Genomic DNA, 15,371 nt, shown 5'->3' with positions numbered 1-15,371 from the left:
TTGCCAAGCATTTTGAAACTTCCAAAATAGTAGTGACTGCTTCTCCCCAGGATAGCATGGAGCAGATGGATTCCTGGACCTCACTGCCTTCAGTCCCAATTCCCCAAGCTTCTGTTGGTGTAGAAAAAAGAATCTGCATTTTCAATATTACTGGAGTGAAGCCTGGGAAATTTTCAGTTTTGAGCCTTTAAATTCCAACAAGCAATGTTATTTTTAGATTTCTAGTATGCACTTGGGGTTTGTGAGTGAAATTGTATTAAGGAGTGAGGATGAGGGCTCACGTAAGGGGGCGGTGGTCTTTTCCCAGTAAGCAGCTGCTCTTGCCGGTTCTGAAGATTCGTGGGACTGTGAAATGGCAGCCTGTAAGCTGCAGACACCCAGGGCAGGAGTAAAAGCACTCATTGGACTTTGATACCCATTTTTGCATTTTGGGTGCAGTAGTGATCTTTCTTTTATAGATTCCATTGTCCATGTGGCTGGACGAGGATGTTTCTTGCATCACATGAGGAGTTTGTGCCTAAGGAGGTAATTCCACTGTTTCTTTGTTTCTTTGCAAACTGCAGATATACTGTTAGCTATTTAAACAGTAGATTGGTAAAGTATTTACGGCAGTTTTGACTCTAGGCCACAGAGACTGCTCTGTGTTTCCTTTTGGTTGACATTTTTCTATCAAGTTAGACACATCAGTAGAGAACTAGCATGTGAATGAACTAATTATGTTTTTGCTGTTGAGTGAATCAGGATCACCTTGAAAAATGAAAGTACCAGAGAAATAATAGAAAAGAGAAAAAATCAAGGAATACATACCCTTGTAAATTTGGATTAAATAATATAAATGCAGGGTGATTTCTCCTAAATACTTGACATTTTCAACTTTTATATATTTGGGTCTCTTAAAAATTCACATAATGACATTAAAACAGCGTTCTAAGTATTTCTGTGATTATTATTAATAGAACATTTCTCTTTGTCCCCAGCAACAGGCACTTTGCCTGATCACCTAAATTCCTGCTACCCAGAAATAATTACTGTTTGTAATCATTGGGTACAAAATAATGACAATTAATTTCCATAGTTTGTTTTCATGCTGTAGCTGGTGTTTGGAAATCTCCTTTTGTCACTTAACAATCTGTAATATGGATATATTTGCAAGTTGAGAAATACAGAGCTACATTATTTTAATAGTTAACCAAGATACATTGTGTGTGTGTGCATGTGTGCACATGTGTGCACATATATTAAATAATTTAAGTGATAAGTTCTTTGTTGATAGATATTCTTGTTTTAGACTTTTTTTTTTTTACTATTATAAGCAACATTACAAGGGGCTTGTATATGAATGTTGTATATAAATCTTGAACATCTATCTGATTAGTGTCTTAGGATAAATTTCTGGGAATGGGGTTTTGGAGCTCAAACTGTGTATATTTTATCTTTTGATATATTCTGCCAAACTTCCCTGCAGAAAAGATGAATTAATTTCTATTCTCAGCAACATCAAATTGAAAATGTTTACCTGTACCATTACTAACACTATTGCAAATCTTGACTTGCTTGTATTTTTGAATTCTTGTATATTTGTCTCTGCATGGGGATTGTAAACTAAATTAGTCAGGATCTAGTCAGAAAGCCCAAGACAACACTAGGTAATTTAGATAGCTGGGATTTCATACAAGGAATTGGTTCCACATGTATGGGAAATCTTAAAGTGCAAAGGAAAATGCTGAAGTCACCCAGAGGAAGTAGCAGGAAGAAGGTAGAATGAAGAGAACTCAGAGCTCTGGGGAGGGGTCTGGCAGGGCTGGGCTGGGTCTAGGGGGAGGGAGGGGTTGTGCAGCCTGGCTGCTGAAAGGCACCAGAGACTGGCACTCTGCCTGCCAGGTGGGTATGGCCCAGCTGCCAGCACATGAGGGTGGCTGGTGTTGGGAGTGTAGAGGAAAGCTGGGGGCAGAAGCCAGCCTGTGCTGTTGTTGGTATGATGCTGGCAGAAACTAGGAACCAGAAGGAAGTCCCTTCTCCCTCCTCTTACCTTCCACTCTCTAAGGCCTTGGGTTGGCACAGCCATATAGAACACCACCTGATGAGGGAGTAAATGAAATAAATTTTGCAGTCCCAGCCTAAGCATCACAGATCAGAAAAGAGAATGCTCGGTTTGGAGCTAAGAGGCAATGAGTCAAGAACCAGTTTTATTTGTTTGCTTGGGCTGCCATAACAAAGTACCATGAACGGCATGACTTCAAACAACAGAAACACAATGTCTCACAGCTCTGGAGCCTAGAAATCAGAGATTAAGGTGTTATCCTTTTTATAAGGACACCAGTCATATTGGATTAAGGGCCCACCCTACTCTAGAATGAGCTCATCCTAATCGAATTACATATGCAATGGCTCTTTTCCAAATAAGATTACTTTATGAGACACTGGGCATTGGGACTTTAACATAGGAAGTTTTGGGAGCACACAATTCAACCCATAATGCCAGTACATAAACTTGTTTAGAACAGGGTCCTTTTAGCCCTAAAATGCTATATTACCTCCTTTGTATTCTTCAAGTTCTGAGTACATAGAATGTGCCTAATTATTATTAAATAAATGAATACATGCTAAGTTAAATGATGCACATTTATCTTCAGGTTGTTTTTTTTTTTAAGATTTTATTTATTTATTCATGAGAGACACAGAGAGAGAGGCAATTAGAGGCAGAAGGAGAAGCAGGGTCCCTGCAGGGAGCCCGATCTGGGACTCTATCCCTGGGACACTGAGATCCCCCCCTGAGCTGAAGGCAGATGCTCAACTGCGGAGCCACTCAGGCATCCCGATCTTCAGGCTGTTGAGTCTAAAGTCACGTATATTTTAAATTGAAATTACAAAGAAAATCCATCATATTTTTAAATGTCAGATGTTCTTAAATTTCATGAACAGTTAAATGTCACATGCATCCAGAGTATCCTAGTGATTGCAAAACTTAATCCTATATTTAACATTAGAGTATAATAAGTTTGAGTTATTTCATCTTTATCTGTAATGTCAAACCTTCCCATAGTTAGAAAATCACTTATTCCGTAAGAAAAAGGATTTTCTAACTCAAGTGGACTGAGGTCATCTCAAGTGGGTGGAGGCTACTTGATTAAAACTTAAGACCACAACACTGTTGGTTTTCGGTTAGGATTTGAGTCCGGGACATATATATATATATATATTTTTTTAGGGCTCCTTTTGGGGATCTAGGCAAATGAGATTTAACTTGCTGGCTTCCACAGCGTTCAGAAAGCTTGGTTGGGCATTTACAACAAAAATGGAGTTGTCAATGGCTGAACTGCTAGGGGATTTTTTTTTTTTTTCCATAGCCATGAGTCCCAGTGTGGGCTTCCTCAGAATGTTGATTTCATGAATTGGACTTGTCTGTTTCCCAGTTTCAATCAAAGAATGATATTTTCTAAATGTTAAGGAAAGAGGTTAACTTAATGAATGGAATTAAGTTAGATGATTACTATTGCTTCTGGCAGTACAGACTAGCAGATGTCAAAATGAATGAACAAGAAGTCGCAACATTTTAAAACATTAATATGCAAAAGCAGATGATCTTGCTTAGTTTAACAGCTCATTTTTGTGGGCTTGTGTGCTTCCTGCTGTAATTTTATGTCACATGAATGCATATTATGCTAGTAACTTGTTCCTAATGTATGAGTTAGAATTCCATCAAGTTCTGCAAAATGTGTAGAACATTGTGGCCTTTGAGTGAGATAAACTGTGATTCCAGCAATTAGATCGACATGGTTCCTAGCCTCTGGGAACTTACCAAGGAGAGGAGAGTTAGGAAAACTCTGGTTTAAAATGCGTGTGCCAAAGTCAAACTTACGATGGAGGAAGCTAGTGGTCAATGTCCTGGCTTCTTTGGTTTGAGGTGAAACCCTGAAACTTACCTCTGACTGTTGCCTTCCTCCTTCCTCTCTTTCCCTTTGTGATACTTCTTTGGAACTCAAAATTGGAGGGAGGCATTTTGGGGGAGAGATGAAGAAGTCTCTAACCTTGAAACTCTTGAAACTCAGTTCAGTGGTGGAGATGAACAAATATTCATACTCAGTAGGTTGTATGCTGGAGCAAAATTAGACAAACTCTGGGGGAGACCATGGGTCTGGGAGGGCCAGGAGTCCTGATCTTTTTGTTTTCTTGAGTCCTAGCTAGAGGCATGGTACCCAGTTGAAGGGGGCAACACAGTCCTGAGAGTATTCAAAGAAGGAAGTTACATTTGAACCAGGTATTGAAGGACAAGGAGGAGAAGATGATGGTGTAGGAAAGGAATCTCTTTTACCTATATCTTTTGTCCTTAAGCCCTCTTCTTTAGATACCACTAAAATTTGAGTTATAGCCCTGGGTGTGACCATGGCCCTTCACTCTGTAGGGTGTTTCTTGGGTAAAACTCCCCCCCCCCCCCCCCCCCCCCCCCCCCCGATCTCAGCACAGGACTGACTCAGCCAGTTGTCAGGAGCCATTGGCAGGGAGTCTAAGAAACTGGACTCCAGTGCCAGCTCCATCACTAACTTTGAGATCTTGAATAAGCCATTTAACATTTTTGAATAAAAAGCTAAATTATATGGGTAATGTGTTAAAATGTATGTAACACCATATAGTTATCAAGCATTATGTGAATTAGGAGGTTCATCTTACCTTAATGCTGACTTTGTGTACATAGATTACATGTAAATTATCTTTCAGGAGATGGATGTCCAAATGAGGGAACAGACTCATGATCTGAGGTTATGTGGGAGTGATGAGTGATTCTGGGTTAATTTATAAGGATTCATGGAGGATATGTTTTAGTTTATTACTAAATGGAGTGCTGAGGGTTGACCGCTGCCATTACAGGGGACAGGCTGAGCCAAGAGCTGAGGTTTAGAGAGGAGAGAATCCTACAGAGTGAGTGAAAATGAGGTTGTTTACTCATTCATTCTTCAATTAACTCTCACATTCCTACTATATGTCAACAGGGAACAAGACAGACATGGTCTCTTCCCTTTTAAAACTTTATATCAAGGAAAGCAGACAATGAACAAATTATTACATGATGAATGAATTATATTTATTATAATAAGTGGGAGGGAGGAAAAGCACAGAGTGCAATGGAAGCATAGTATAGAGACCTCACCTGATGTGTGTTGAAAGGGGAGGGAGCAGAGACAGAAAAATGAATTGGCCAATGGGAGGTGGTCACAGGAGAGAAATCAGTACAGTAGGATCCTCATATGTGAAGCTTGAGATGACAAGAAAATGAGAACCTTCCAGAAACCTCAAGAGGGTTGGGACAGAGCATCATGAAGCTAGAAGAGGGCAGGGCAGTATAGGCTTGGTAAATGATTTTGGATTTTGCTCTTGGAGCACTGACAACCTTGGATGTGGTTGAAATTGAGTAATTTTGGCCTGTATTGTGTAGGTGGAGATGAAGAGAAGTGGGCAGATGTTAAAGGAATTTCAGAGGAGGAATAGCTTAAATTGGGGATTGATTTTATGTAAATGGGAATGAAAGAGAGGAAATATTAAGGTTGACTGAAGGTTTCTGGGTGGATAATGAGGCTACTACATCTGAAGGAGGTACAGGCTAGGTGGGGGAAGTTAATGGCCATAGTTTTGCATGTTATAAATATGTTGTGAGACATTCAAGTGGAGATGTCGATTTGGAAATCTGGATTTGGTCTAAGGTTGGGGGTCTGGTTGGATTGTGGACTTAGATGTCTTTAATGTATGAAAGATTATAATTATAACCACCTGAGTGAATGAAATTGGGAATAAAAGAGAGACGGAGAAAAGGGCTCTATCTGATGGGAATAGAAATAAGGTAAAGGTGGGCAGGACAACAAAAGGTGATTATTTCAAAGCTGAGCCCTAGAGCAAAGCACCTCTATTCTTATTAGCCAGACATATTCTTAATTTGGAGGTTTGTGTGCTCTAACTCTGGGCTGTTTTGATTTGACTTAAATTTCCCTTTTCTCCCTTTAGGAGTGGTCTGTAGAGATGACCCATGACATTGGGCTCTCTGGAAAGATTTGCTTATTTTCCCTTGGACTTTTTGAGTGGTTGTAGAGTCTTGGCATTAAAAATTCTTAACTGACACTGGAGTCTCAGCCTCCCTCAGAACTGCATTTCTGAGCTGACTTGTTATATCAAAGATTTTTTTGTTTGGTTATTTTTTTTCCCATCAAAACTGTCTTCAAATTGTCCTTCTCTTTATATATTTTATTTTTATTTTACCTAACAGCAGCAACAGTTTATGTTGTCTGTGTCAAGTTTTCTTAATGTTGACCTCTTCTAAGTGTCCTGTTTGGCTTTTGTTTGTACATTAAATAAAAAAATAGTACATTTCATTTTGCAATTAGAGCTTTTACTTAACAATTAAAAAATAACATGGATTATTTTTATGTAATATTAGAAAGTTACTACCAATCTAACCAAGTCTTATCATCTTATCAGTTTTGTATCCAATTCAGTTTATTCTAAGAACAATGAACAATATCTATATATTTTTTACTATTGTATGAATCTAAGTTTTGTAGGGGAGATATTTTTGTTAGCTTTGTCTAACTTGTAGAAAAGTACTTGGCCCATTGGAGGTGTTCAATAAATATTTGTTAAATGATTGAATAGTGTGTGTCAGAAGTACAGGTAAAGGTGTTTAAAAGACATCAATATACTTGCCCCACCATTCTTCCCCCAAGTTTGGTGAACATCTTTATGACCATTACCTGAACTCTTTATCAGGTAAGTTATTTTTCTCCATTTCGCTAAGGTTTTTTTCTGATGTTTTATTTAGTTATTTTTTTCATTTAGAACATGTTCCTCTGTTTCCTCTTTTAATTGACTCTGTGTGTTTGTTTCTGTCTATTAGATGAAATGGCCCCTTCTCCCAGTCTTGAAGGAATGGTCTCATTTGGCAATGAACTTTATTGTTCAACTTTGCTCTAGCTCTTGGTTGTTTCTTGAATCTTTGTGATTGTCCTAACAGTCTATTTTATTTTTAATAGCTCCCAGTTGTTGAGGATGTGCCAAAATCTGACCACATCCCAAAGGGGAGAGTCTCAGTTAGTACCTATAGTCAGGCCAGTGGGAAGCCAGATCCTCAGGCAATGGCTTTCAAAGTATGCATATACACTCCTGTGGGATCACAAGCATAAGCCCTGCTGGCCATCAGACCAGGTGATTTGGAGGTGTTTCCTAAGCTACAGTCACAAAACTGGGGCTCCAGATGAGTATATAAGCTCCTTTCTGAGAGACACCTGTAAACTGTAGCAAGGTAAAGGGAGAGCACAATAATGACATCGACCAGTCTACGTTCCCTGCCAGTCTACAACTCCTCCGAGGCCTCTAGATGTGCCAAACCTGAAGTAGGCCCCTCAGTCTGAAGCTCCAGGACAAGCAAGTGAGCTTCTTTCACAGACTAGGGCTGTGTTTCAGGCTGCAGTCTGTACAGTGCCCTGGGGGGTGGTAGCCTGTCAGGAACTCTCTCTCTCATTGTTATAGTCCCACGGGACCCAGGAACACAACTTGGCGTTCCACCCTCCACCCCCAGCCAGACTCCACAGCCAGGTGAACAAAGGGTGTCCTCTTGACTGTGGCTGCAAAAACTGGGGCATCACACGGGCACAAAAGCTCCATTCTAAGAGACAGTGGTGCTGCAGACGTGTCTGAGGGAGAGCATGAAGATGGCACCTTCCAAGGAAAAAGAGAAAAAAAAGTTTGGCACCTGCTCTTTGGAAGGTAAAGATGACAACTGCCAAGAAAAACAAAATGTCTGGGGCTAGAAAGAAAGAAAGAAAGAAAGGAAGAAAAAGCCCCACTGGCTTTAGCAAGGGAGAAGGAGAGCAGGAAAAAATGGTGCAGCAGTACCCCTTCATCCGAGAGGGGAGAGAGTATCCCAGTAGGTCTTGTCCCCTCAGGTAGAGGCTTTGAGATTAGCAAATCTCAAAGATTTTAGAATATCTTTGATGTAAAGTCTGGTTATTTTTCAAATGGCTGCTTCCCACACTGGGCTCTGGGGTGAGTGAGTGTGCAAGAAAGCCTTTTAAGGAGCTTTTCTGTTTGCTACAGCCTTTCCATCTGGTGGATGTGCACTCCACTGGTTTTCAAAGCCAGATGTTTCGGGGATTTGTTTCTCAGGTGCAGGTCTTTAAAAACTGGTGTGCCCAATGTGGGATACAAACTCTTCACTTCTCAGGGAATAGCTCCTGGTTTTGTATTCCCTCTCGGTTGTGGCTTGCTTAACTGTGGGTGTTTATGCGAGCACCAGTTTTCAGCCTATCCTCCCTACCTTGATGTGGCTCCTTTCTTGTTTGCTGATATGAAGCAGTTGCTCAGCTAGTTTTCAAGAGAAAACTGTTCTATGTGTATCTGAGGATTCGGGGTGTCTGTGGAAGGAAGAGAGTTCAGGATCTTCCTATGTTGCCATCTCGCACAGCCTCCCAACATGCTTGCTTCAATCAGCAAATTCTCCCTGCTGTGGCATTGGATGAGTGGTGATTAGCTGAATTTCATTAATTTTATACTTTTTTTTTTCTTGGTTAAGAGTGTTTTGGTTTTGCTTTTTGGTCCTTGTGACTATGAGATTTCTAATGTCTATTAATTTATTCAACTAATCTAGCAGGTAGAAATTTCAGTCCAAAAATTTAGGCAAGTAAGAAATATTACATGTTTATTTTTAAAAATTAATTTAAATTTGACTTGGAGCTCTCATCTTCCAGACTACTGAAAATGTAATCTCAGCTGTTCTGGAAGCCCATTTCCTCATCAGGGGTACACCCAAATGGAGAAGGCTTATGGTTAAGGTACTTGGAAGATAAGTAAAAGGCCTCTAGTTGCAAATAGTGGGACCTGGGCTTAAGGTCCAGACTTTCTTGCTATAACACACACACAAACCTTGCCAGGTCTTTAGGATATTGTCAACAGGGGTGATAAGGTCCTTCCTTCTCATTGTGTCTCCCAGCCCCACCCAACTTGTACTAGCCATGGTAGACAACTATTGAAACACATCCAGAACCTCAATGTTTAACATAATAAATATATTTTATTTCCTCATGCACTGTTGAATGCAGATACTCTGGTTAGACAGCTCTAGCCCTCTAGGCACTGACTCAGGACCCTGGGCTGTTTCCATTTTAAAAATTCACCATCTTTCAGGGACTCAAAGTCCTTTGCCCCCCCCATGTGGAAGGAAGAAAAGAATATGAGGAATGAAACCCTTGGCCAGACAAGGTCATACAACATTTTCCATTGGTGAGAACTCATGGAGAATGAGTTCCAAAGGGAACTGGGAAATGTAGCCACTTCCCAGCATCAATTCTACACCATGAAAAAGGATATGAATCTTCTGTGGCAGGTCAGCTATGTCTGCCCATTCCATCTTTTTGCCAATGTCAGTTAGTTTTTACCCATATCCCTTTGTTGTCTTTAAGAGCACTTAGCTAATATCTTCAATGAACTCAAGTTTTAGGGAAAAAACATCAGGAAGGAAAATATCTTGCTAGAAACTTCACTTTGAACTTTGAAAAACAAGATTTTTCTAAGAGAGGTTGGCTTGATTACTTCCATGGAATAAGGGAGAAAGAAGTCCAAAGGGAAGAAACACAAGTTAATTCAGAAATCAATTATCTTGTCATGCAAATATTTATTGGACAGCTACTATGGAAAAAACTAGATCATTTCTGAAATAATAAGTAGACTAAAGGAAATCAGTGGGGTGATGGACTTGAGAGTAACAGGGTTGGGGTAGGGAGGTGAGTTTAGATTGGGTAGCCAGAGAAGCCCTCTCTGGGGATTTGAAGATAACTGTTAGGCTGAGATCCAATAAAAAACCAGCTGTAGCCTTTTGAAAAGCAGTGGGAAGAACATCCTAGACAGAGAAACAGCAAGTGCAAAGGTCCTGGGGCAGGATTATAGCTTGGCTTATGTGAGGGAATAGGAGAGAGGCCAGAGTGGCTTAAGCATGAAGAAAGAAGTGGTACATGATGTGAACTGAGGCTGGAGATGAAGGTAAAGGCAATGTCACCCAGGAACTATAGGCTCTGGAAGGAGTGGAGTTTTTTCTGGCTGCCCTGGACAGCCACAGATGGGTTTCAGCTGGAGCATGGGATCTCCCTGAACACTCCTGGCCTGGCACCTGTCACTTGGTGTCCAGCCTTTTGATGAACCTGATGGTCTTCTCCAGTGCATATCTGGCATGTGAATGCATGGAGTGTCATTTCTCTCTGCTTTAAAGCATTTTGGGCTTTGTGTCATGGTAAATCACAGAATTAGCTTTCAGGTGGACCTATGGGTAAAGCACTAGAAAATAAAGCCAGTTGTGTAGAACAAGACTGGTAAAGATAGAGGACTGGAAATGTAAATGTAATTCTACAGAACAGAGCAGATGTGATGCATGTGATGAGAGGATTCTGGCATTGTGAAGCCAGATGGAAAATAATATTATTAGACCAGGAAGGATAGAAGGGCAGGAGCAACAGGCCTCAGTGTGACATGAACGGGGAAGTCTATTTGCTAGATGTGATTCAGAGTAGCTCTATAGTCTATATTTCTGCTCCCTCTTTCATTGGGTCCCTGGTTCCTGCTGCAGGATTGTGAGGTGTGTTAACACAACAATACATGGAATGAGGTCCTGAGCTACAAATTCCTCCAATTAGGAGGAGAGAGTACAAACGATACTGTGTAGGCTGCCTAAAAGGTGTATGTTTAACTTTTAAAATCTGATTTATATTATTTTACAATTTAAAATACCAGCGTTCTATGGTATCAGGAGGCAGTTGTGATAATTCAGAGATAATTCCTCATGATACTTACTAGATTCTTAGATTCTCTTGCTGGAAAATCCTTATTAAGAGGAAATTATGTCAAGGTCATATAAGGACAGTTGTGTGTGTGTGTGTGTGTGTGTGTGTGTGTGTGTTTGGGATAAGAATGATTCTGTATCACTTAAAAGGATGAGAAAAAAGCTATAGCAGAGTTAAATGTTTGAATACGTTTTTCTCTGTTGATTTGTGATCTGAATTTGGTGTCCTCACAAGATTGCAGATTTAGAATCAGTTTTTGTTTTAAAGTGGCTTCACCTGAAAAAAGAGATCAAAAAAGCAGACTCTTTAATATAGGTTCCCACAGGGGTGGAGGATGGGGGGACATGTGAAATAGGTGAAGAAGATGAAGAGTACATGTGTGGTGATGAGCACTGAGTCATGTACAGAGTTGTTGAATTGCTATATACTGTATACCTGAAACGACTATAACACTGCGTGTTAATTTTACTACTTTTTTTTTTCAGTTAACAAATAAAGAAATAAATGGTAGTATATCCATGAAAATAAAAACCTGTGGAGTCTGGCGCTACCTCTGGGTAGTTAGTGTCAGAATTGAACTGAACTGTAGGATACCCAATTGGTATCAGAGAATCAAAGAATCAGAAAATTGGAAAATTGGTTGTTGATTACCTACCACATTTTGGAATGTCCATAGAAAGGAACGAAGTACTGATGCATGCTACAGAATGGAGGAACCCTGAAAACATGCTGAGTGAAAGAAGCCAATCACAAAACATCACATGTTCCATGATTCTGTTTATAGAAAATATCCAGAATAGGAAAACATATAAAGACAGGAAGTAGACTGGTGGTTATCTAAGGCTTGGGAAGGGGATGGTAATTTGGAGAGACGTAATTCATATACCACACATTTCACCCAAAGTGTGAACCAGTGGGTTTTTTAATATATATATTCACAGTTTTTCAACAATTACATCTCAATAAAACTGAAGAAAAAAAAGGGAATGTTATACAAATGCAATCAAGGTATATAACTCTTTGGTATTAGCTTTTTTCACTCAGCATAATCCTCTGGAGATTGATCCAGATGATTGCATGTATTGGTGCTCATTCCATTCCTTTTTACTGCTGAGTATTCCATTGTATGGGTGTGCTACTGTTTAAGTTATTTTAAAATCAATACTGAGAATGAGCATCTTTTAAGATACATGTTGATCAATTCCTATTCTTTCTCCTCTGCATTCTTTTTATACCCTGGGCCCCTTTTCACACTTCCCCTTTTTTTTATTAGTCTTTTGTCATTATACTATGAATTCTCCCCACCCCCCACCCCAACTTAACTTTGCTTAGGATGATTTTTGAAATAAAATTTTTGACTTAAAATAAATAAAATAAAATGGCTTCACATGTTTCCTCGCCACCTTAGGTGCTCCGGAAACTAGTGTGTTAGAAATAGGCACAGATAGAAATAAGAGTTTGCACGTATGTGAGGGAGTGGACCCATGTCTCTCCATGGGTTGGGATTGCACCAACAGTGTGGAGGACTCTCTATGTAAGGCAGGGTTTGTTGGGTCAAGCAGGCATCAATTTATCATTTTAATGTTTATAATCTGCGAGATTTTTCTTAGTCTCCTGGAATCCTCCTTTAAAGTGCAAATAATTCAGAACCAGGCCATTGTCACCCAATACCTCCACTGTCAGTTAATGTTTCTGCTGGAATGAGTAGAGATGATTTTGGAAGTAGGTGTCCTATGATGATGGATGGAGAGGGGTAGAGCTTGCAGGAGGTCAGAGGGCGTGCAAACAAGGTGTTGACAGGGGCTACAGAAGGGCTACATGGAGGACAAGTCTTAGATCAAATGCCTTCTTCATAATTTGGGGCTGTGCACAGAAGGACTCTCTGAAATGTTGTCAATGTTTGAAGACTTTAATATTTTGATTTAATTTCATTTTGTGCATCTCACACAGGTAACTTGGGATACAAAACTCACATCCCTTTCTCAGAGTATAAGAAAGAATTAGGTAGGAGGTTCCTTTTCAGACATGCCCCACAGTGAGCTCTTAACCCGTGGGGATGTGCCTGCCTCACTGCTGATTTTCCCTTTCCTCTCTAACTGCAAGTCTTGAAAGGAAATGGTTTTCACAAATTGTATTCTTTTTTTTTTTTTAAGATTTTATTTATTTATTTATTTATGAGAGACACCGAGGGAGAGGCAGAGACACAGGCAGAGGGAGAAACAGGTTCCCTGTGGGGAGCCCAATGTGGCACTCGAACCCTTGTGATAATTCCATTATGTGACCTTTGATGCGTCTTTTTGTGTGCTTCTCTGTGCTGTGTGCATGTTGATCATTTCAGTATTTACTGGCCTGACCATTTGGTGAAGGAGAATGTGAAGAAAAGTGACTCTTTTAACTTCTTGGTAGCGACTGCGTGTTGGGTACAGGAAAAGTGAAACTAATAGCTGAAAGAATCCTGGTGGGTTTTCTAGAGACTTATTTATTTGTCTTCCTATGAATAATCGAGAGCCATATATAGTTGTAAAATTATTTTAAATTGTCAAGAAAAACCCCACGGCACTCTCTACTTGGAAATGTGGTGGGGTGGAAATGTGCTGGATTGTTGTTTTGTTTTGTTTTGAGGGAGGGCATTGGTGATATTTATAATATTAGTGCTCCCATAGATAACTTCCGTAGCCCTGAGGGAGTTTAAGTTGGGGACTGAGGTTGAGAGTTAGGATGCAGGTGAGGTTGAGAGTTAGGATGCAGGGCAAAAGCAGAGTTCCAAAAGGCTCAATGCCTCCCCCGCCCACGGTGTTTTCCCTGCAATCACTCGGGGGCCCTCAGCATTGTAGTTAGCATTTGAACGAGGAGGAATAACCTTCCAAAGGTTTGAAGCAAACATTCCTTGGGACTCAGCCAGTCGCTGAGCAGGGGCCTGAGCGGTCCCTGGAGCTGATCACCCCAACCCCCACCCCCTCTCCCTCTGTCCCTGCCCCCTCAGTTCCCAGGGGGGGACAGGTAGCCTGCAGATGGGCTTCGTCAGGAGGTGGTGCCTGTGTATGGGGCAGTGGAAATACATGGCGGATATGAAACAATGCCTCACTGATTCTTATCAGAACAAAGTAATGTGACTCTGCAGATTAGCAGATTGAAATCTGCTGCGGCCTCTCAGCATTTCTATTTTGGGTCTGGAGAGCATCCTTCCAACTCCCACTTTTTTTTTTTCCACTCCCCCTTCAAAGACCCTTCTGCTTGTTAGCTTTTTCATTTTTCCAGGGCTGTGGAGTACACTGCCTGGCGTTTCTTGATTGTCTGCTAGGCTGAGAAGAATTGTTGTATCCTGATATTTTATCATAGGCTGGATTCAGCTAACGAAACCTCAGATTGAAGCAGGCTCAGGTCCTTAGTAAATGCTAACTGAATGAGTGGGTGCATGAGCAGACGAGGACACGTGTATGGAAGAATGAAGCACCAAAGAATAAAGTATGAAATTCTATGAAGGGAATCATTCAGTCCTGGCTACTTTGCAAAGGGACTTCCTACTGATACCAGTTAACTTTGCACACTGGCTCAAATATCCATGATGGAAAGGTTTGTGTTCCTGTTTGGCATGTAAGTTTGTGCATTTAATAGCATCAGTACGGCAGAAAAACACTCAGTTCAGTTGTCCTAGACAGTGGCTAGCTGGATAAGGCCTATATATACGTATTTTTCTCTTCTCTGTACCTCTGTTGGCTTGAGTAGCTATACAGGTGTTTGGCCATTTACTAGGATGGGACAACTGAGAGATGAAACTCAGTTGTTAAATTACATTTCATGAGCAATGAAGTACAGGTTCCTTCTGATATTTCATGCAAGGGATAAAATAAAATATTTAGAAATTGTTTTTAATTTTGATATTTTGTTTCTAGGGAACACTAACATTAAAAAAACTCTTTTCCTTTTATTTTGCTCTAAGTTGAACTCTCAGGATTAATCTCTTAAATGTGTCTATTTACTTGCACTGAGTGCTTTTGATTTAGCTTTTCCTTTAATTGGTTAGTTGCAGTATTTGTTTTGAAGATTTATTCATTTATTTGAGAGAGAGAGAGGGAGAGCATGTGTGTAGGGGGAGAGACAGAGGGAGAGGGAGAGAGAGAATCCCAAGCAGGCTCCACAATCAGCACAGAGCCCCATGTGGGGCTTAATCTCACAGTCCCAAGATCATGACCTGACCTGAAATCAAGAGTCTGACACTCACCCGATTGAGCCCCTCAGGTGCCCCTTGGTTGGTTGCAGTATTAATGACAGTGATGTTGAAGTTTCTGTTTCAATTCCCATCTTCAAGCCACAATTTATGAAAAGCCTTTCCCTCTCAAAATCATTATCATCATCTTATAGAAGTGCAGTGTATCTTCTTCCTTTTGTCTATTTTTAGATATAAAATGGAAAATAATAAATATTCTCATATTATCCAAAAATAAGTTGTTCCAAGAGCAGCTTCAGCTTTGGCTTTAATATGTGTTACATTTCATTAAGTTTCTCTCTGTGGACTTGGTTAATAGCTATAATTTATGGATATAAGACTGGGTAGGCATC

General features: G+C 40.3%; 1 protein-coding gene across 10 annotated transcripts in view; it reads left to right on the top strand.

Annotated features, from left to right (window-relative positions):
- NCALD (neurocalcin delta) overlaps window positions 1-15,371 on the top strand; it is a 370,180-nt gene that overhangs the window by 56,165 nt on the left and 298,644 nt on the right. For 2 of the 10 annotated variants that reach the window (XM_035712648.2, XM_035712628.2), the window contains exon 1: window positions 458-525. The exons of 7 other annotated variants lie outside the window; for them this stretch is intronic. The gene's annotated coding sequence lies outside the window, so the exon portion shown is untranslated. Of the gene's footprint in view, window positions 1-457; window positions 526-15,371 lie in introns of those variants that run through there. One more of the 10 variants, XM_049093291.1, reaches the window with a different exon arrangement.

The sequence above is a fragment of the Canis lupus genome, chromosome 13 (genome assembly GCF_003254725.2).
Source record: "Canis lupus dingo isolate Sandy chromosome 13, ASM325472v2, whole genome shotgun sequence".
Lineage (NCBI taxonomy): Eukaryota > Metazoa > Chordata > Mammalia > Carnivora > Canidae > Canis > Canis lupus.
This window is presented reverse-complemented; position numbering and strand designations above follow the sequence as displayed.